This window comes from Bombus pyrosoma, linkage group LG10 (genome assembly GCF_014825855.1).
Source record: "Bombus pyrosoma isolate SC7728 linkage group LG10, ASM1482585v1, whole genome shotgun sequence".
NCBI lineage: Eukaryota > Metazoa > Arthropoda > Insecta > Hymenoptera > Apidae > Bombus > Bombus pyrosoma.
The window spans coordinates 10,638,002-10,661,996 of NC_057779.1; the positions used below are offsets into that span (position 1 = coordinate 10,638,002).

The 23,995-nt window shown below is 39.0% G+C and overlaps 1 protein-coding gene across 3 annotated transcripts in view; it reads left to right on the forward strand.

Moving 5' to 3' along the window:
- The first annotated feature begins 2,011 nt into the window (after positions 1-2,011).
- The window catches only part of LOC122572065, a 64,689-nt gene continuing 42,705 nt past the window's right edge, over positions 2,012-23,995 (forward strand). The window contains exon 1 of one of the 3 annotated variants that reach the window (XM_043736606.1): positions 2,012-2,424. The gene's annotated coding sequence lies outside the window, so the exon portion shown is untranslated. Of the gene's footprint in view, positions 2,425-12,247; positions 12,510-23,995 lie in introns of those variants that run through there. The other 2 variants (XM_043736605.1, XM_043736603.1) reach the window with 2 other exon arrangements.

Genomic DNA, 23,995 nt, shown 5'->3' on the forward strand with positions numbered 1-23,995 from the left:
GACGTCATTGAAAAGAAATAAAAAATTTAATTTTTAAACGTAAAGTAATTATTATACATATTTGAAAAATGTACATATTTGGTTCAAAAAAAAAAAAAAAAAAAAAAAAAAAAAAAAAAAAAAAAAAAAAAAAAAAAAAAAAAAAAAAAAAAAAAAAAAAAAAAAAAAAAAAAAAAAAAAAAAAAAAAAAAAAAAAAAGAAAAAGGAAAAAAAGAAAAAGAAATACATATATATATATAAAACAAATTGTGAAAAAACATTGTTATATTTTAATTATACCTTAGAATAAAAATTCATATATTATTATTTTATTTATATATATACACATATAATTTTTTGCCGTATTCGTACAAGATGAAAATTAATTAAATCACAGAACTGAATTATCGACAATGATATTAAATATCATTATTAAGATCGTTCACTTTATTATATCTCGATATCTTTTGTTTAAATCTTCATTTGTATCTTTGGAAATCTGCATAAATCGCGCGCGCTTAGAAGCAGTTAGAGCGGAGTAAATGACGAGATTCTTTTACGCAATGTGATTGGCCTCAATTGTAAAAGGAATTACATATTATGTAATTTTGCGGTGTACTCGGTGACGACGATTTAAATATTTCTTCTTCTTCTCTCATGGATGTATACGATCACGCGAACCACTTTTTACGCTACTTTTTACATTAATCTCTTCGCTGCAATAAGAGGAATAACTTTAACGTAAAATGCACTTTTTAAATATTTGTCACGTTTAAACGTTATAAGATAACGATACAGATTGTTTTCTAACCGATTCAATTTGTTTGATAAACAATCATAAATATTAATTCTATAGCTATTAATTTCAGGACTCTTCCATCAATTAACGGATAAAATTAAAAACCAGAAATAGAAGAGTAAGTGAGATATACATGTATGTACGTATGTACGTGTATGCATGTACGACGGTGCATGTATTAATAAGCGTTTGAAACTAATTTTTTAATATACTTTTTATAATGCACGACTATTAAAAATTTCCTTACCGTTGTATAGATGATCTAAAATGTAAAAATATTCTAAAAAAATAATTGGCTGCAGTTAGAGCGAAATAAATATGATAAGCGGATGAGCTATAGATGGAATATAGGCGAAAGATAGAACGTTAACGTAAGAATAAATTTATTTTCCGTGTCGGTTGTTGAAACGAAAAAAATTAACTTTTAACGAGCATCAACCTGCTTCTTTTTCAATTGTATTTAGCATTCCCTTTGTTTCTTCTGTTCGTTAGATCTCCAATGAACAGTCTGAAAATAGTATAAGATACGTCCTAGTGTATTTGGAGTATACCTACGAGCCTACCTACGAGTGTATTCGGTTCCTTGAGAGTAGATCTCTTTTTATCTTGTTGTTTCTCTTAAAATTTCTCTTGAAATAATATGATTCACACCGTTACGAGACTATAAAGAGAACGATATTTATTAAAAACCGTAATAACGTGAAACAAATAGGAACGCAAAGAGGATAACCAATTTGCGTAAAACAAAAAAAAAAAAAAAAAAAAAAAAAAAAAAAAAAAAAAAAAAAAAAAAAAAAAAAAAAAAAAAAAAAAAAAAGAAAAAAGAAAAGAAAAAAGCAAAGTAGCCGTGTAAACAATGAGGAACATAAAGTGGAGAGGCATTGAGACGCGGTAGCTGCTGGGTATTAGTGTGGAAGGTAAAAATCGAGTCACAGGTATACACGGTAATAAATAGAAGAAAAGATCTGAAAGGAAACAAGGATATTTCAATTAGATTCACGTGCGTATAGAGAGGTTGCTACATAGGAAGAAAACTGTGTTGAGCCCTAACGCCTACCGGCCATCCTCCCTGCCTCATCAGGACAGCGTTGAGTACGAGGCTTTCCCCCTCCTGTTGGTTTTGTCTTTGCTCCCTCTCCTTCGTCGGCATCCTACGTCCTTCCTCTCGACTTTCAGACTCGCTCCTACCACCTACCTAGCCCCAAGCACTCGTTCCTTGGATCAGTTCCCCTACCTACCGGTGTCCAGTTATGTTGTGGAGAACGTTGCTCGGGCAACAATTTGTTTGGACTTTTGTTTCGAGAGACATCCCGTAGAATCGTTCGTTCGATAAAGACGTTACGGACTGTATCACGTTATCGATCGTGCGTTCAGTGATCGTGAAAAAGTACATTTCGTCGGTTTTGTTTGATCTTTTAATAATCGTGCAGTCCATTTACATTCCAGACCCACGCGTGCTTCTCGATATTACATTTGCGCAGGATCTGGTGTGCTTGGTGAACAGATTTGGGAGAAAGGTGAAAATATTTTTCAAGAAGCAACGTCGACGGCAGTTTCGATCGGATCTCTAGGTGGAATTTTCTACGATCGAATCAGGAATGCGGCGCGAATCGTTAGCGGAAAATGGACATTAAAGAGGTACATACGTAAGTATAGCGAATAGCGGATCAGAACCTATGTAGTATGCACACAGCCATATTGAAAAGGATCGGTTTCCGAAGGTGATTTCGTGACAGTTAGGAAAGAAAGTTTCGGAGCGCGATTCGTTTTCTGCCGTTAGTGGCTTCTTTGCTTCCTTTACGGTCCGTGAGAGAGCGGACCCACCTTCTGACAGGTGGAATGCGGCAACCTAACATAGCCGTGGGGCCCGACAATCGCGATCGCAGCGACGCGAAGCGACTTGTTCAGGTATGTGCCTTTGCTTTGCCCGCGACTCTTGTCTTTTGCCTTTTCTTCGTTTTGCTTTACTTTGCTACTTTCCTTCCCATTCCTTTCCTTTCCTTTCCTTTATCGCGCTTCTTTCGATTTCCCCCCCCCCCCCTCCCTCCCTCCCTCCGACGTCCTTTTCTTTTTCGAACGGAAACGCGATTCGCTGGGAAATATTAATTTTGGTAGATATATCGGTTCGTTTAAAAGTTATGCGGCGAAGTTTAAGGAAAATTTAAAGTTGATATATTTTCGTAGAATTATCATATTTTAGAATTCTATTACGTAAGCAGAATATACACCGTTTCTTCGTCATTTAGTCAATAGCCTTGTGATCGTTAATTCGAAAAATTCGTTTGGAAGTTGCGAGCCTGATGAGAATCTTTGATCGTTAATGTGTAATAAAGGAAAGAAGTGCGTGAAGAAGTTGGCAACTCTTATCCATGATACGGCGGGAGTGAAAGTAAAAGATAGCATTATGCCAGAAGTAATGGAAGTAATAAAAATAATAAAACGAAAGTAATAGCAAGTATATATTTAGCCGATGATTTAATCGCTACTTGATTTAATTCTCTTTTCTAAAATCTTCTTATATCTCTATTAATCGTAGAAAAAAAAAAAAAAAAAAAAAAAAAAAAGAAACGCAGCATCTGTCGCACGAAACACCCTATATACGCTGATATACACGCAGCTAACGCGTTATTTATTTATCTAATATTCGACCATTCTCGAGGTGATTATTACAAACATGGCCTTAATGACACAACATCTGACTTGGTCGCTTTATGAGTTCTCGCGGTCACTGTACACAGCGATTCCTGATGCGCTAATATCTAAGCATGGCATAACAGGCACCTGTTTCATCCGCGGAATGTACACGCAAAAAGTGTGAATTACGTTATCCACCAAGATTATTGCACAGTACGTAAGAAAATTGAAAAATCGATTTTCCAAGTGTCGCAAATATCTCGAGGCTTTTAGAAACGACTGCTCTTTAAATATTACGTTAAACTTCTTTTCGTTTCGTGCAATCATTTTTATGTACTTCCAAAGGCTCGATGTTGTAGCTTTGACTTTCACTCGGTGCACTACTTTCACCCAACCTCAAATGCGTAAGAAAATTTCGAAACGAAAAATCCTGCTGATATTCTTGACGATATTACGCTTCGTTTCATTAATTAGGGCTACAATGATTTCGAAGTTGATATTGGCTGGGTTAGAAAGTTGGTGGCGAAATTTGAAATTTTAAAGGCGATATAGTATTTTCGTTGACTTATCATTTTATACACCGACACCCCCTCCCCCCCGCCCACACACACACACACACACACCGATCCTTTCCATGACTTTTTGCAATTCATAAGGAATCTCATATAGTACGTTTCGCTATTTCAGCAAATTTCAGCAATGTTCTAAGCAAATTATTAAACCATGCTGCGTTCCTTCAATCGTTACGTGACAATTCATTTCAATAAATAAAAGCTGTTGGAATCAACGCGATTTATTCGTAGTTGTATTCGTGGTTATTTCAGCGCAGCTTTGGTGCTTCGATATCCGCATAAAACATAAAACTATCTCTCATGTTTCATTGTTGTTACTCACTGTGCGTGAAGGTAGCAGGTAGTGACACGTTAGACCACCAATAGTCCGAGTGGTGATAAGAGAGGTCGATGCGTTGTTCGACACGATAGTAGTCGCCAATGACTGCAACAATGATAAAAAGAAATTAATAATAGAAAGAAAAACGCAAACATTTAATGTTTTGAAAGGATATTTATACATGAAATCGGAATATCGGTTACATCGTAATATTAATGCGACAATAATAATATCAATAATTCATTCAGTTTGTCTTGAAATTTAAGAAATTTATTTTCCGACCGTTCGCGGAGAGACGCGATCGCGAGGAAAGCGCGTCAGCGGGAGGCGTAAATTCTCGCTACGATTCAGAAAATCGACGCCGCGAATTAGTCGTTCCTCTGTGTCTGTTAAGATGACAGAGGTGGTTAGTTGAAATTAACACTGAATTAACAGAGTTAACTAAAATTATATATTTGAGAATATATATAAACAACAAGATAGTGATGCGCCACAAATTATTAGACAGATGATACAGTGAATTTGGTGTAATGATTCGACTCGACCTTACAATGTATTTTGTATTTGGACGACTTATAATTCGTTGAAGACGTTAGTGTTTATAGTTTGGATCCTCGATCGATACGTACATATATTATCGTGTTAATATTTAGCTAACATATTTGAAACTTTCGCCGTTGCAAGAAAACTCTATCGTATTTGAACATTCTCGTATTGCAGAATGTGAGAAAGCAAAGAAATTAAATAGTTTAGAATCTGTTTAGAATTACTTGTTCTTTTGGTGGAAATCGTTACAACAAGGCGTGGTCGTCGTGCTAACTGATGGTTATTTTCAAGGATGGAGATGGAAAGTTGTATCGGTAGATTTTTCGTTATACTCAGAGGATCAGAGAGCATCCTGAGAATCGATCGATCGATCGGCGAATTTAGTATGAATCACATACTTGGAACCAACTAGGCGTTATCTTGTAAGCAGTCTTGTTAGGTCGTTTATACGTTGTACGTTGCTTGATAAATCCTTTATCGTAAACTCACCTTTACGATCGTTATACCTTTTTCGATCGTTTCCATTTATATTCTTCGGATGTCAGCGTGTATCTGAGAATATGTAAGCGGAGTATCCGTAGAAGGAATGTACGTACTATGCAAAAGGCAGCTTTTAACACATTTTATCTGTTCATGTATGTTTATTAAACTAATTCACACAATTTTATGACATTTTTTTCTTTTATCGAAAGATTTTTCAATAAAATTAAAAAGGTTCGTTTGTTTTATCTCTACCTAAAATTTCTGTTCATAATTTGTTCAAACTACTTGCAGTTGACTGTTAGCAATTAACAGTTTTCGTTCGTACAAAAAAGGTTGTACGTTGATAAGCGCCGGAAGAATAAAGAAAAAAATGTTTGAACGTGATTTACATCAGCGCCGTCCAAAGTTGCCTGCCGTCAGAAAAACGCTGTTCCCACCATCGTTTATTTACATCTTTTGCTTCTCACACACTTATCGCGAATCATTTCTAACGTTTACTTGGTGAAACTGCGGAAAATCAATCTCGTATCCGATTTCAATGACTTTGAAATATGCCATTATAGAAATTAATATTTTGAATAACTTTTTCCTATTTAACTATATATATATATATATAGTTTCGCGCTTAGTTTCCGAGTTGGTAAAAAAAAAAAAAAACTGTCCGTACCACGCGGTAAGCGAACTCTGCCTATAGTCGTGCGTCTATTACAGCGTACGCGCGAGTATCGGTTGCCAGTCGCCTTATCTTCCGTTTATAGAGGAGGGTCGGGCGAGCTTAAAGCCCCGTCCACAACTGTATATCCGAGACTAGAGATAGAAGGAGAAAAAGTAATGCGAGTAAGAAATGTCCGTTACAACTCGTTTGAATCGATTGGGCTTGGATTGGGGTGAGATTTTTCAATGCGGCCGCCGTGCGCGAACTAATGACAATACAATTACGAAAATGATCAACGAACGAATAATCGATATTATTTTGCGCGATAGACTAACTATCATCGATGAGAGATTTTAATGACGCAAAAATGATGCACAGAATATATAAAATATATAGATATATATAGATATATAGATATATAAAACGTTCAAAGTATCGAGTACTTGATTTAGATCTTTATTTCTATTTCTATTTCTTTAGTTGTGTTGGTAAAAATGTGAATTTGTATGAAAATCGTACGGTGTTAAAAAAATATCAGAGGTTATGTACCGTGTTATTATCGTAAGAAAAGGTTCTGTCTTATTTGATATTCGTAGAGTGATTTGTAGTTTGCGTTCCAAAAAAAGATCTATAGAATAGCAACAGCATCGCAGCTTATATAATACACGTACGTAGGTATATACATGTATGTTCGGTGCTTTACGGTATTTTAATGCTGTTTTTTTAATGCTCGTAATAAAATTTCCAGTAATAAATAGTACTGTGCACGAATGAAAAGTCATAAATACCTACTTATTAACGTTCAAGTCGTTAATTATAGGCGTGAGCCGCGTGAAAAAAGCTTTAGAATCTAAAATACACATCGATCACATCTTCTAGCGACTCGAGGCGAGATTCCAACGTTTATCTAAATTATTCCATCGGATTTGGTATTCGTGGCGGAAGTTTATCCAAATTGCGTAATTCTAGAGAAGTCGGAGAATATAAAGGAATATGTATCTGTTTATCGGATATTTCAAATATTACTAAACATTAATGACCAATTGGGAAGGGTGCCGTCATCGTTGAAACGGAGGACGATCATTGTACCGATGACGAGTGTCGATGTGACACTGCAATCTATCGTTAGAGCCAGATAATTCGAGAAAGATAAATGGCATTGCCGTTGTCGAAATGTAATTATATTATGTTAAAAGTAGCCCATGAAATGAAAGTATTTCAACGCTTGTCCAAACCTTCTACGAATATAACGTATATAACAACGGTGTGTCCGTTTTATCTGAAAACACGCGGGTACTACCTTGAACACTATGGACGGATGATGGAATATTTTAAGGTTTGAAACAAATGTCGTAGGATTCCGAGGGCACATTGTGCCGATATTTATTTTATCTTGCAACGACTTTGAAAATCCCTATGAAGCTCGGAAAAAAAGAGGTTTATACGTTTAACAGTTATTGATTTGGGGCCATAATATCGATATGATATGATTCGAAATTCACGCATCGATACATACACACGTGTCGAAATTAAAACACTTCATATCGCGGGTAACGTTTAGCCGGATTTCCTTCGAGCTAGATCTATCTTTTTTCAAAGGTTGAATAGGAGATATCGACCGTTCGTAGCTGTTAAACTAGCTGTTAAATAAGATTATTGATATTACGTTAATCCGTTGGACGTAAAAACGATTATTCCGAAGCGCACGATAAATTTAAATCGTAGAGTAACTATTAACGCGAGCCTCGTTTCCTGATGGCTGTAAAGTCATATCGTTCGCTGCAATAACTTTCTTCAGCTATATACATTCTCTCTTCGAACCTTTATCTAAAAAGTTACAAACACCTTGTTACCTTGACATAACGTTACTGCCACGCCTTTCACGATGAATATGTATGGAGTAGGTCGAGGATCGTTAAAATCTACCAACTTGTTAGCTACTTTCTTTCTTTCATCTCCGTCTAGATAGTCGCGAACTTTTATAAATTTCGCTCGATTAACTTTTATCGAACGTTTGTACTCGAATCTACAAACTTTCAGCAAATACAACGGATGGCACGAGCTCAAGGATAAGTCATGATTCAGTCATGCCGCGACCTTCCAATTTGGTTAATCGTCCATGGGGTCAACTCGATTACCCGATCGTCTGTCTGACAGTTTCTCTCCTTTGCCCGTCTTCACCTTTCTCCGCCGTTCTTCTTCTTGCTCTCATCCATATATTAAATTATTCAAATATTAGATACTAAAGCAATTTAAAATTCTTACAATATATATATATATATACAATATAATTACCAGGCGATATTTTTGGAAATTTAGCTTAACGTTTGGCTAGTTTAAACCTTTCTGCAGAGAGATTCCGTCATTTGCTATTTTTTTTTTCTTTTGTTCTTTTATTTGTTAGAATATTTACAACCAATTCTCATTGAGAATTACAAGTAAATTATTTTTGCCTGGTACTGTAACTTGGATCATAAGAGTTTATAGTATGTTTGATTCTGTCATTTGCTATTGATCTTTACGATCGGAGAAACAGAAACAGAAAAGTTACACAGCGGTGGAAAATTGTAGAGAAGGGGCTGGGAATACGGAATCTCGTTCGCGTGTTGTTTCCGTGCCTAAGTTTCCTGCAAAGAAACTAACGATGACGCCATTCGACTCTTTGTATCCGACAGTGAAATCCAAACGTACTGTAAATAACGCCAATACAACAGGAGCCAATGAAACTTTTTTCATCGTTCCCTCGCGACCAGTGAACAAATTTGTTCTTCTGACTTTGAACTTCAAAGTTAGACTCGGTGTCGTGTGTTAGCTTTCTTTACACCAATTTGTAGCAAACCGAGGCTGTAGAATCACGCTGTGGTAACCCTCGCGTACAACTTCCACGCACCCTGTACAACACGACGATCCAAAATCGATGGAATTTTCATTATGACGTCTAACATGGTTGTTTTGCAATTTAAGATCGCAAATAAGGTTAAACGATTTCCTAATGGTTTGCCACGTTTCACTTGGTTTTTTGTAAATACGTAATATTACTTAATATGCTGTATTTTGTATATTTATAAATGAATTGAGTTTCATCGGTAGTTACGCTTGTTCAAAACGTTGAAAATTCTTTGAACCATTAAATCGCATAATCATCGATACGCGCGATACATTCAGTTACGTTTCTCCTTCGACAACGTAATGGATTTTCGATGCAACCAACAGCTGTTAATTAATATCTGCACGGTTGCGCGATAACGAACGCGCACGATCGCATTTCGATTTCTTCGACTTTCCTCGTCTTTCCCCGTCTTTCCCCGTCTTTCCCCGTCTTTCCTCGATAAAGTATCGACGAATAGCTTTTCGAATAGTTCGCCTACCAGAAAGTGGACAAATTGGCATTTTGCAAACAAGTGGAAATCGATCCGTTTCTATTTTATTTAACATTCGACTCGCAGCTATTATCGTTTCTACGTGCGACGCTACGTGTCCTCGCCGTGATATTCTGCACGCGGCTCGTCCATTTCGCGATTTCGTGGTTTTGCAATGATACGTGTATTAAACGAGCGTGCAGACGAACGAGGCCCATGTTCTCGACGAGCATTAGCGACGACCGACGACCGTTTTGCCGCGATCGAACGTCACGCGTCGCACAGTCGAGTATTCCGGTATTCCGGTATTCCGGTATTCCAGTATTCCAGTATTCCAGTATTTCAGTATTCGAGTGGTTCAGTCGAATTGGATACGAGCCAGAAACAAAATTTTAGTACGTGTTTTATCATGTAATACGATCCTAATTACCATCAGGGACAGGCATCTGTTTAAATTAATAAATCATCTTCGATAAGTAAACATTTCGATTTGAGAGTTACACGTACTATGTAGAGGGGATGATTAAAATAATTTTAAATTTCATAAAACAGCTAATTTTAACGGAAGAACCGAAAGAGAGATTAAAAATAGCGTACTGGCAACGCGCGATAAATAATTGATTCGTAAAAAGTTTTGATAAAAGTTTTATAGAGCCACAGAGCAAGACTTCATGCAATAAATTATCTATTTATAAAAATATGACATAAATATTAGCACGTAAAATAATTATATCCTAAAGACTTATTCGTACCGTTCGTATCAGCATCGTATTATTAAAAAAATATTTATGACGCGGCCTTTTATCTTTCTATAAGGTTTCAAATCGGGCGTCGGTCGTGCTTCACTGTTTTCGCGCGTTTCCTTTAAATAATATTCTTTTTTTTTTTATTATTTAATAATTTACATTCACAATTTGTCCAATTTGGACATTCGGTGAAATTTTTTAGGCTGTTTAATTATCGTGTGGATGGCTACCCCCATCCATCCATCTTCCACCATATTCGTGTTTGTTAGGTTATATCCTTTGTGAGTTTAAATAATATTTGGGGTATTCAGACCGAATGTCCATCCACTATGCAACGCAGATTGTTTGGCGGGGACGATGGCTGACTTAGTGGGAAACAGTTAATTACCTATACCTATACGTATAATTCGTTTAGTTCTGTAATTCTAATTCTTGAACAACAAATAATTCTTTGCAAATAATTTTCTGTTATTTAATTCATTAAGAATATTTTTACATTAGAGTCGGATAGTTATGTTGAGAAAACGTACGTCGCCAGCAGACGTTGAAAAACATACAAAAATATAAGAAAAAAAAGAAGACGGTCGACCGAATCGATGAAAAAAAGAGTGAAATAGTGGCGAGTGAATAGTGCCATAGAATTTCTATTTACGACTGTACGCCTAATTAAATGGAACGATCTCGCTGCGCAATAACGACATCCAATAGACGCCTTTGAAATCGAACCAAGTACAAATGGAGGAAACGCCGTGTACTTTCACCAAATTACAAACGACGCACGGCGAAAGTCGTTATTCTTTTATGTCGTCGTACAAAATTCTGCCAGAGATGACGTAACGTCACGAGCTTTCTTTCGGAGAATCCATTTCTTCATTTGCATACTCCGTGCAGCTATTGGAATTTGTTTTCTTTTACCGGACTCGTAGACGAATCGCTCGGATCTCGATAGAAGGAATCATTCAAAGTTGGCTAGAAGGAACGGTGATTTTCGTTTTTATATCGCACGACTGGAAACCATGGGTATCTCGTTCTTAAACACGTGTACACTATTATTTGATTATTTTTTAAACAATGGAAATGGTTCGTTTTCTCTCTTCTAAAATGGATATTTTCAGTTTGGTTTCTGAGATCGGAACGACAATGGAATAAAGATATTCAACTAATCGATACGATAGTTTGTTTCTATTTCCAAAGTCATAATCGGTTAGGGAGATTTATTGGAAGCAACGAAGAAGGAATAGCGAAGCGACTGATTTACACGATTCGGCTAAAACTAAAGCTAACTAAATTATTAAAATTATTAAAATTGATAAAAATATGATTATTTTTTTTTTTTTTTTTTATTATAGACGACGTTACGTTATGTAGAATGTTATATCTTTTCTATCCTGCGTCCTGTATCGATATCGACATCAGATTCTATATCAGATTATATTCGTTTAAATAAGTCGGTGGGAAAATTGCCTGGAAATGTATAAGAAGGTTCTTTATCGACGCATAAATGAAACACGAGTTTCATAGTTTATATAGTAGAATCAGTGATACGTAAGTGGAACGTAAGTCACTGGGAGATCAGTAAAATTTTCGAGATTTAATTAATCGATTAATCAATCGTTCGAATGCAATGATAAATACCCTAGTAGCTACGATACGGACAAATGTTTCTCAAAACGTTTGAAAACGCGAGACTCGGCATGACATCGCGCATAAAAGATGGACTATTGACTGTATCAGAATTTATGGACTCGCAGGTTAGCGGTATTCAAACGCGACAAGTATACATACATACATACACATATATGTGCATAGTATGTACATAGATAATTTTTCGCAGTGTCGCGTTAGGTTGATTGGGCGTGCGCGTCACTCTATCGTCGTAGAGGAGGTAGTAGGAGTTGGAGTAGGAGTAGGAGTAGGAGACGAGACAGCGGGAACGCGAGCCAGCAGCTCCGAGCGAGCGCATCTCATTCATTCGTGGCGAAAAAAATGCAGCTCGGTACCAGTTCCGCCTCTATTGTTCCTGACCGCAGAAACGCACACCGACGATCGTGCAATTTAGCCAGGTGTACGGTGTGTATACACGTACGTACATACATAGGTACATAGGTGCAAGGTGGTCGGCCGTCGACCAATCCCGTGGTGAGTAGTCAGGCGCCGTCTGTAGTCAGACGCTAACGTCGCCAGCCAGCGGCACACTCGCCGCTCGTGTCAGTTCGTGTACGACCGTCGTGCGTGTACCATCTCTGTCGCTCGATTTTTCTTCTCTTCCGTGATTTTTTATCAATTCGTTTCTTACCGTGTGGACGTGTTTCGAGGTGCTGTCAAACCTTGGGTTTTTGTGATCGAACGTGACCGACGACGAGCAACCGTGGGAGGGCGGGCGGTCGGTGGGGAGAAAAAACAGTGGATCGTATCAGGTAGGCGATTTCCTTCGTAATTGCGAGCAAAATGTTGCAGCGGACAAACTCCTCGAGTCCATTGGCTCGGCAAAATGTCTCTGGTGATGCTCAGAGTTCGTTAATACGTGAATCGACAGGGGCTGCAATTTAAAGCGCTCGTCTTTATTTTCGGAAAGTAAGCGTGACGTGCGTTTTCCTTTATACGCGTGTTTCTTATCGAAGTAGAATTTCTCACAAATGTTTTTGCTTGGTGAATTAATTTAAAGGAAAATTCTAGCTGGATTCTATTAAAAATATCTATTAAAAAATAGAGTGACGAATTCTCGCGATCAGTCTCAGGTGGAGAGGAAGGAAATGTGTAATACCGTTTGAAAAACGTTGCTTACGGGAAAATTGTCGTTTATGTTATCGATGGGATGCGATGTTTAAGAATGCAAGAGGACGACGACGACGACGACGACGACGACGACGATGATGACGACGAGGAAGAAGAAGAAGAAGAAGAAGGGGAAGAAAATTAGATCGATCGCGGTTTCTTAACGAACAAATGCATAAATTAATTCTCATAGATGAACGATATGAAAATAACGTAGATAAAAACGACGCCAGTGTTGAATAACCATAACCGTAACCATATCTATTATCATCTATCTCTAATAATAATATCTATAGAAGATAAAATTGTCAACAGTAATATTATGATTTTTGTTTTTGAATCGTTCGTTCGTTCGTTTGTTCGTAATAAATGTAGGAAACGGGGCGAGATCGATCGAACTGTTCGGTGAGAAAGTAGCGCGTATACATGGTTTACGTTGATTTTTGTTCTTTTGTATTACGTCAAATATAAATTATCGTAAAATATGAAAACAGGAGAGCTAACGAATCGTAATAGTTATTAATTAATCGTAATGCTAGCAGGTAAGAAATAGGGTTAAATACGTAGGAAGAATTTTAATCGTAAATTCGTCAATTTAACGCTTATCCTTGTTTACGGCTCGAGAGATATAAATTTGTTTTCCAATAGTTACGTCGATTATTAAATTATACAAACAGATCGTGGTGCAGCACTTTTATAAATGTTTTATTTTTAACAAAATCGTCATTCGACACGAGTTGTTCTTCTATCGAGTCAACGAACAACGAGTTTTTTCTCTTAGGTAGGAAAAGCTGTTCCCAAGTATTCCGGATACGCCGTAATTTCGATTGAATTTTTCACTTACGCTGGCTTTACTAGGAAAGTCGTATCGCTTTTGTGCCAAACAAATATTTTCTTCTCCCTATCGATATTCGACCGATCAGCATTATTACGTCATGTCGGTTAAGCAGCACAAAGATTTTCTTCGTCAGATAAGTTTGCCAAAGATTCGGAATGATAGATACGCGTTGATCAAACTGATAAACGATACGAAGAATAAGTAATCTTAATATAGGTGCCTTAATAGGTGTCGTATAAAATGATTAACGATACGCGGAACATTATTCTTCTATACGTTTGTCTCTAGTAATTAACCGCAGCGTTTTTCTGAATATCGTACGTTTAAAGAAACATCGTAGTTGATGGAATCGTATATTCTATTCGTCTAACGCACATACCTTTCCTAAATAACAGATAATAAGCCAACTAAGCTGATAATAAATAATAATAGATAAATAAATAAGTGAAATATTGGAATATTAATGCGCGTCACTGTAAATATTAACAAGATAAGAGTTTCTATCGAAGTAAGCGAGGCAACTTTCTATTTTACGGTATAATAAGTCGAAATTGAAGGAGTTCCGTGTCGTAACAGTTATCGCGATCAAAAAAAAAAAAAAAAAAAAAAAAAAGAAAGGAAAAGCACGCGCGTTTACAAGTAAATAAACGAGTATGGTGTTTCGAACGAAAAAGTTAGGTCGTGGCTGTGATGGCTGTGGTGTCCTCTGATTAACGACGTTACGCGGATATTTGTCTTTAGGGAAGGAGAAATATCCGCGTTAGCAGGTGGGGTGTTGGATCGGTCTAATTCAGAGAGGGCCGGTGGTAGGGACGATTTTGCTCTATTTTGCAGCGTTACAACCGGTGCGTTCTGCTCGTTGTTGCTGCGAATGACTCGCGAAGCTGTCGGGGTATGCGCACCTCGTGCGAGATGCGAATTACAGAAGAGCAATTACAGAAGAGCAATTACAGAAGCAAGTAAGAATCGCGTGTGCAACAAGCATGTGTGGAATTAAGGATGAAAAATGAGCTATGTCGGATGGTAATCGATAACCATCGGTGAGATGTACGATCCTCTTGGAATCGTGTACGCAGCGAGGACATTTTCCGATCGAAATGGATATGGACGCGCCGATTGATTATCAAATCGCTTTGATGCGCTGAATGCGTACAAGATGCGATCGAATGGTACTCGATAGCACGTGCTTGTTCCCGCGTAAACGCGTAATTTTGCAACCAGCCAGAGATATCGAGGAGATAGATGTCTCGTTTTAGAATAACGAGAACCAAAGTGTTTTCTAACGCGCGATGTATTTGTTGCGTGTGCCCCGTGTACCAGCGCGGTGTTGTTAAGTGCCGTTATATGCCTGCAGCTGTACATTCGTAAATAAAGAGCAGGACGATACACGCGGCCGTTGCTTAATAACGAGCCCTAAACACGATGATAGATCGTCCAATCGTAACGGTGAGATGGTCGCATAATTTGTTAACGCTGTGCAGCCAATAGAATCGGTACGCAATGACCACTGGAAAGATATTCCGCGGATAATTTCGCACATACCTACCGTGCTTCGTGCAGATGATTCCTGCTTTACGTCATTGGCCGTGATGTAATTAACCGCGCAAGTTAACGAGCGGCGATCATCGGCGTGCAGCGTGCACCGTACACACGGTACACACGGTACACACGGTATACACGGTATACACGGTATACACGATACAGGGTGGTTCGGTGTTGATCGAAATTCAACGATAATAAAATAGCAAACAAAATTCTCTCCATCGTATTCAATGTTTCGCCAATTCTTGATCCATCTAACGCGACTGCGATACAATTAGGTGCGTTCTTTTCTAAATTTCGAAATTCCTTCCTTTACGGTAATATATCTTGTCGAAATTTGCTTTTGATCGTTTAGATTAATAAAAATGTCAATATATCTCGTTTATATAGTTGGCAGAATAACTATATACAGATACAGAATAAACCTGATTTTATTCTCCTGTTCTATACTATGATTATTCGTATTAAATGTACCATTTAAATAATAAAAACGTGTGGTTTCTATATGTAAAGTTCCTCCGAGTTGACCATCTGCGTACACGACGCTCACTCATATTCTCTTACCACCGTCTCTAATAATAGAAAGAACGTTAATCTGCAAATAATTACTTTTAAGTAATACGAGTACATACAAAGACCGAACGCGATACAAAACAAAGGAGAATTTTAATTCATCGAACGATAAATACAAACGAACCATATTAACCGAAAACAATAGAATATACGCAACATCTTTAATGCATTTGTTTCGCTTGAATACAAATGCGAGTATTATCAGCTGGAGCAACGCATGCGAATGGATTACTAAGCCTCAACCACGCAACGTAACCTAACAAAGATCGAATCGATACATAATATGAATATAGGAATCTCTATAAACGCGAAATCTGTTGGTACGTCGAAGGATAGGAAATGTGTATAAAAGCGCACGATATAACACGTTGTACGTGATACGCGCGTGATATTTACATAGGAATAAAAAACGACACCTCGTTTCGTTCGCACAAATATAAAGATACTTATACGTATGTAAGTATGTAGAGGCCGCTGATCGTTAGGATTGCTCGATCCAATGATTATCCTTGCCACGATGAAATTCTCGCTCCATGTACGCTTGCATATCGATCGGTACAAGCGTGAAACGCGTGTCTATTTCTAATTATTTCGTATACTCGCAAGCAATAAAATTGGGGTAGAAACGCGCAGAACGTATCTAGCATGCAAAAATATTTATCAGCCGCTGGCAAACAAAGTCTATAAAAGGGAATGGGCCGATACCGATCCGCGATTCGCGGAATCCGAAGGACAGAAACATTCTCGGATAGTCGGTCTCGTGGATGAATCGCCGCTGACATTCGTACATCTTCGATAGAATCCATGGAATTCGACGTATCGAGGCATCGGCGATAATTTTCGCTGAGACACAAAGCGCCAAAGGGTTCTGCCGTTTCCTTTTCATCGTAGCCTGTATCCTATACTGTATCGTATACTATATCGTATACTATATCGTATACTGTATCGTATCGTTGTATTGTATCGTCATACCGTATTGTCGTACCGTGGCATTATAACGTAGCTTTAGTGGACCTGGTGTTCGGGTGGAATTTCCGACGCTGCTATGTTATAGCGCCGCGAAGAAATTGGTGGCGCTTTTCCGTGGCATACTTCCTCGAGAATAAAAAAGAAAAAAAAAAAAAATAGCCAGTAGGTCGGCAGGGATTCGACTTCCGACCGCTGCAACAAGCTCGACAGGTTGCAACGGGGAACCGTTACGCCGGCGAGACGAAGCAAAATGCAGAGGAAACCGCGAAAAAGCTACGCGTCGAAGCTGACTCGTGGCCGTGCGATGCTCGTAAAGTCAAGTTTACGGTAGACTGACAACGAGACAAGCACTTTGCGCAACAGTTATGCTCGCTATTTCTCGCGTGCCGCGAAATGCCAGAGAAAAATATCGTCGGCTCGACGCGCAAAGAAACGGCTCGATCAACTTCCACCGATTCCATCGTCACCGCTTGCTATACAAAGTTTCTTATCTCGAAGAAAGGTATATGGTCACAGGCAACGTTTCCTTCTCCGATCTTACGTACATTTCCAAACATTTTCTTATCGGTTCTTTATTCGATTCCCTTTTCGAGAAAAAAAAAAATGTTTTCTTGTAAAACGATGGGTTTGTTTAAAACTTTCTTTCGCATAGTCTTCCGGTTTTTATATAAGAATTTCATATTTTTATATAGCGCGTACGTTTTAATAGGGATGATTCGTTATTCAAGTATAAGAAAGAAACTGTTCATGGACTGTCGATACTGTCAATCCCAGATAGCGCGTATAATCTACCGTTCGTGTTAACGAAGCGTAAGTTAAGTGTACCAAGTTAATGACATAGCCGAGCACGAAACGCAAGTTTTCCTCGCTTTTTCCTTCGTGTAAAAACACTCGACGATGCTCGCCTAAATTTTCCATACGTACAGTCTCCGTGAGAAGGTGGAAGATCTTGTTGACAGAAAGTTTCAATCGCCACGGTTTTGCTAATTTTTCAAGCTTAACGCTTAATCGCGTAAATCGAGTAAAACATGGTAAATCGCGTGCATTAGTTGCTAATAGAAGCAATTAGAAATTTTCTATTTAAAATTGACCGCCTGTAAAGCGTCACGAAGCATCTATGCGAGACAATTACGCGGCTGGCAATTAAAATTCTTCCGTATATGAAGAATTGGTGGATAATATAGCGGAGATAGTTCTGCGAACATGTGTGGTCGCGTGACTACTATCCCAGTTGAACGCATACGATTCGAAGCTTCTAATACGACGATTAACTTTTACGAGAAAAAGTGTAATTAAAATTTACATCACCTAGGATTAAACGACTGTAGTAGAGCGATTAACCAAATCGTTTTAGCAGAATGAATATGATCATTTATTTTCCCCGAAGGAAAAATTCTCCTTCTGCACGCTAAGCCGCGTTGCGGGTTTTCAACTTTCCGCAGTGACACGAAAGAACGTGGGGACGGAAGAAGGTCTCTCGATTCTCTCACACGAGTCATTAAGCTCGGTCATTACGACCGACGAGAAAACCTCATACTCTTGCAACGATAGATTCAATTATCGACCGTTTAATCCCACGACTCTTTCGCCTCTTTGTCTCTCTCCCCCCCCCCCCTCCGCCCAATCTGATGGTTCTCCCTACTATGCGCAACGGAATGAATTTGGTTTCGTCGCCGACATCATCGCCCAGACCCATTAGCGATTAATCGTAGCCCGGATCGTTTCTTTCCTCAGCCGCGGCAAATTAATAAGACGATCTTGGTAATTGCTGCGAGCTACGCGAATCTACGAGCTCCACGGGATTACGAACGACAGGTAGCTGGCGTAGGTTCAACGGCTTTCTCTTTTATCGAGGTTTTTCACGCCAAGCTTTTCCGTCACGGTCTCTCGATTCTCCTGTTCGTTGCCTGGTCCGAACCGAGGGAAGAAAGCGTCGATTATCCGTTCTGCGCGACATAACCGGCGTAATGATATTAGTTTCGATCGACTCTCTTTCGCATCTATAGACGAGATATCTCGCCTGCCCTTTCATCAAAGCCTGAAACGTCCGCTTCATCGATTTCTAAGAATAATATACCTGATCCGCCCGTTTAAACAGCTTAACCAAGATCGGGCACTATCGAAAGAAAATAATAATAATAAATAAGAAAATAATAAATAATCTTATAATTCTACGAAATAATAAAATTCATTTCGTCGTGCCTCGCTGTCAAATAAGAAATTCCGATCGTAAATATCGCGAGCATGCTGTAAAGACAGTCGCAAGACAACGGTGATATACATATCGTCGTAAAATGGCGCGTACTAGTGCAGAAAAATGGCATTTCCGATTATAGTACAGCACGATTCTTGCTCGTTATCATCGTTCTACTCGCCGGTTATATCACGGCACGCACGCGTGTATCGAGCACACGTGGAATCACGCAGAACCACGTAGAACCACGTAGAATCACGCAGAAAGTATCGGGCCAGTCGCTACGCCTAATGAACGTTTTAACGTTAAACCGGTACAGCGTGACTTTGTCGACAACCGAGCTCTGACGTATCCAACTGCTGCTTATTAATCCGGCGTGCCACTTGCTCGATACTAATCTGGTAGCAGAAAGAATTTTATTGCAAGACCGATAGAACAATTTTTATTGAAACACGTAGCTTTCCTACAGCCGTGCTTCGGTTATCAACTTGTCCAAATTAATATTTTCGACGCTCCACGTCTTAAACCAAGCGATGGAGATATCGATACTCGTTACGTTCTAATTTCAATATTTCGACGTCACGAGACCTTTCTCCGCTGCTTTATCGTGGCTTTGACCCATTCGTAACGTCCACTCGTAATACGAGTCTGAAATACAGGAGCCCAGGAACCTTGGTAAATGGAATAACGTAAAAGAATCGGTAGATACAAAGCTATTATATTTTTAATCGACTCTGTTTCATCCATCGGACGACGATTTCTGCTGTTCCACCGGATACGAATCAAAATTCTTTCGTGCAAGTACAAGGCGATAGACGCCTCCTATACGTACACGCGCGTACACGTACACTTGCACGTACACGTACACGTACATGTATATACGTGGTATGCTCTTTGCAAAGAGACGAATCACAATTTCCTAGAATAGTTGTCGATCTCACAACTCACAATTCACGGTTCGAATCGTGTCTCAATAACGAGAGTAGACAATTGTTTGTTGCATCGATCAAAATTACGTGTCTTTGATCGAAAAACACGTTTAATCGGTTGTATTTTTTCATACACGGTTTTTCAGTATCATGAAAAATATCGCAGACTACGTGTATAACGTACATCGTACACGCATACTCTGATCAATCTCCATTTATGTATTCCATGTAGCTCGCAAGGCGGACTTGAGAAACGGCGCGTTTCCGTCCACTGATCAGGTGCCGAGCGTTTAGAGCGTAATTACGATAGGATACACGTTACCCTTTCAGCATAGGAAACGTTATTCTAACGCGATTTCATCGTAGGCGTGGCTCGTTTTTCGGATGGACGTCCGTAGGTTAACGAGATCTGCGGTGTCCAAAAAAAAAAAAAAAAAAAGGAAAAAAAAAGAAAAAAAAGGGGGAAAGAAAAGTAAAGAAAAGGAAAGAAAAGGCGGCGGAAGGATAAATAGGAAGAAAAGAGGTTACCGTTCGACTGGCTCGCCGCGATACTACCTTTTTCTTCTATCGCGTGCAAACCTTTCGATCTTTCTTTACTCATACACACGCATGCTCCACTTTTCACGGTACGCGTACGTAACGACTGTGCGCAAGTTCAAGTTCTACCAGTTTTCTCGAAAAAACGAGTAGCAAAGTCACGGAACTCTTAAAGTCTTTTTCCTGTGGCGGAGAAGCGAGAAAAAATCGGATATATCGTAGGGTGAAAATCACTGGACTCGGTGAATCGTCGGATGCCGGGAGACATAATTTGCGTTACCGCGGCGACCACCGTTCTTTGATCTAATACTTGCGAGAATTTTTTTCGATCAACGATTGGAAAAACGATCGTGTCTGGTAGCTGGTACACGCACGGTGCGCTTGGTGCATTATGCATTAACGACCGACCCACCAACGGATACAGGCCGTAGCACTACGGCACGTTGTATCACGTATTTTTCTCGATTACACGATGAAGCTGTTTGCCATCGACCTCGTACGCGTTAATTTATTTCACTAGGGGCTCTCGTCGCTGATAACAATTTCCATCTACCCTTGCTACCGTGCTGCGTCTCCACGTAAATTGAAATTGCCAAGCGTTGCGAGCTTTTCCTCGTACGGACCTGCGCGCCTTTTCACTTTAAACGACCGCATTGTCTCAAAGGCAATCTTAATTCGCTTCGACGCGATATTTTTCGCGTCTTCTTGAAATCGGTATTAAGAAGATCGCGGTGAAACTCGATAGCTAATTTGTAACGGAGCGCTGTAAGGGTACTTGTTTCGGAACGAGCGATTCTTGTTTCGAACATAATTTCGTAACAACGATCACAGGTAAAAAGATCTCTTTATACGTCAAATTGCATAGCTATTTGACATTGTTGAAATCGCGACAGCTTCGCGATAAGTAGCATCAGTGGAATATAGGGACGAGAGGAAACGTTACCAAATTATATTATATTATAACGGAAGACGTTTTAACAGAATCGTATTTATATATAGTTTGCGATATGTACGCGCATTATAGGTGTAGACGAACGAGAGAAAAGTTAAATTGCTGTTTAAAAGATTGAAGGTACGTCGAATTATTAAAAAATTACGAGTACTCGGGGGAGAGGAAAAGAGAAGGAGAGATAGAAAGGAAGCGAATCTTTAACCGTATGCGTATCTTTGAATTTTCATTAGAAATTTTTCACGGACAAAGTGGTTAAATCGTAAGATCGTCAAGAAAGATAAAAACATCGTATCGATAGCATATATTATTCAAAGAATATTTGACTATACATGCCTTATTGAAATACCGAGATCGTCCAAACTCGACTTGTCCGATTTCGTTGAATTTTTAGTACGTGTCTCTTTTCTCCCAGTAGTTGCGACTGACGGTCGATCTTAGCTTCCGATAAGACAATATATATATTTGCGAGAAACTGTCGCCACTACCTCACAGTCAATTTATCGAAAAATCATCGAAATCCGTGAAATGGATGAGATACTAAGTTACATCGTTGACGAATAAAAGAAATTACCGCAGGTAGAATGTAAAGAAACGAGGAGACGATAAGAAATATGTCGTGGTAATCGGTGGCCAAGTTGTTCGTCCGATGAGAGACAGGCTACAAATGTTGGTGATGGTGATCGTTGGCCCCGACGAAAGATAAGTGACCGGTACAGGTACGGAAGTAGCTTGAAAGGACAAACTGCAGGGTGTATCTACCACGTGTATCGTAAGTCCTCCACGTATTTTTTTGCCTCGGATGGCGGGTCGTGTATCACTGGATCATGATTCAGCGATGACCAACAGGCAGTAAGCCGGGGATCGTTATGCGAAGATGTTGTTGCTGTTGCTGCTGCTGCTGCTGCTGGCAGTGCTGTTGCGTATCCCGTATAGTTAGTTGGGTCGTTAGGCCAGCCGATTAGACGTTAGTTAGTCCCGTCTTTAAAGATGTACACGCACGTACACGTGGACATACGTAACGGACATCTGTGTATATACGTACATATACGGGGTGTTCGAAAAAGTTGGGACAAAAATTTAGATATAAGTTACAGGTGTCGAAATAAGAGGGGATTTATCGTCGTTTATATAGACGGTACAAACTTTTTATTATATTACAAATTATCGAAGCATTTTGAAATTTGATAAACACCGTAACGAGACACGACTATCGCGACTGTATTGCTAAATTTCGATATTCAGCGGAAGCTATACTCTTCGTAAACATCGTCCAAAAATATTTAAACATGGCTATACATGGCGTATATTGATTTTTCGTTAAATCGATGAATTTGCGTGTTCGTATGAATGAATCGTATAGAACGTAAACGCACGGCATCGGTCACATATGGCTAATGCTGATGCCAAAGCAAGTTGTACGGTAGAATATGATCGAATTAACGAATCGTACAACGAACAAGTTTCAGATATTAATAAAGCGAGGATGTTATAGCGATCGAAGATCATATACCTTTAGCGAATATCAGGCTATTTATATTTTCTTTATTGGGAAAAGTTGTGGTTCACGGTTGAATATTTACAGCGTGCAAAAGCTAAATCGGTCAATTCGATATTATTCTCATGTGATTCGTATCGATTAGAAACTTTGCCATTCTTTGGACAATGGATCTGCTATGGAATTTACAACGTATCAATGTATCTATATTATCTGCCGAAATCGTATTCAAGTTTTTGCTGGCAAACTTTTTGAAACAACCTATACACACACGCATACGGATGAGCATATGTATGTGCCTCCACCGAATGAAAATCGAAAGCATCCTCGGGGAAATTAAAATTGGCATTGTTATCGGGCCTGAGTCGCGACGCGCTGGCCAGCGGAAAATGTTCCCACGGTTTTCAAGGAACGTTAATCCTGAATTTTCATCGGTTAACCGCCGCGTAACTCTGGTGTGCCGCAGCTGAATGCCATCGACCTCTTCCTCTATATCTTTTATGCTCCTCCATGAAATCCAAATTAGCTTGGGGAAAATTGATGTTGGAATTCGCCTCGACACAGATACCAGCCGCACGCTGTCGGCATTTCGTAATCGGCGAAATAGGATTTTCAAACGGATTGAAATCCACTGTCCGTTGCTGGAACCCGGGCTCAGTTGCCGGAACAAATGAAAGATATCCGCTATTTTATTATTTTATGGAAAGATGCGCCTCGCTACCATTTTTGCCTCTCTTTATTTCGTTCGGTATCTCCGAACGTTTTCGTTCGAAGCGCAACGTGCGATGTTACGCCAACTATCCAGTGCTTTTAATCGCATACGTTTGATCGTTCCGCCTTGGAAATAGGTGCGAGCAAAATTTCAAGCACCACTCTTAAGCTAATTGCTTCTGTGCATATATATTTTATACCGTTATAATCGTCAAATTTAATCGAACACGCATCGATTAATATTATAATACATAGGTGTTTGATTCGACCAGGTGTATCTACACTTTCGTTAAGCTAGTTCCAATATCCTTCCAACTTTGTTACACCTATAATTAGCTATTGGCGAAAAAATCTATCTCGACGTTTTCCAACCACCCATGCTATTTTT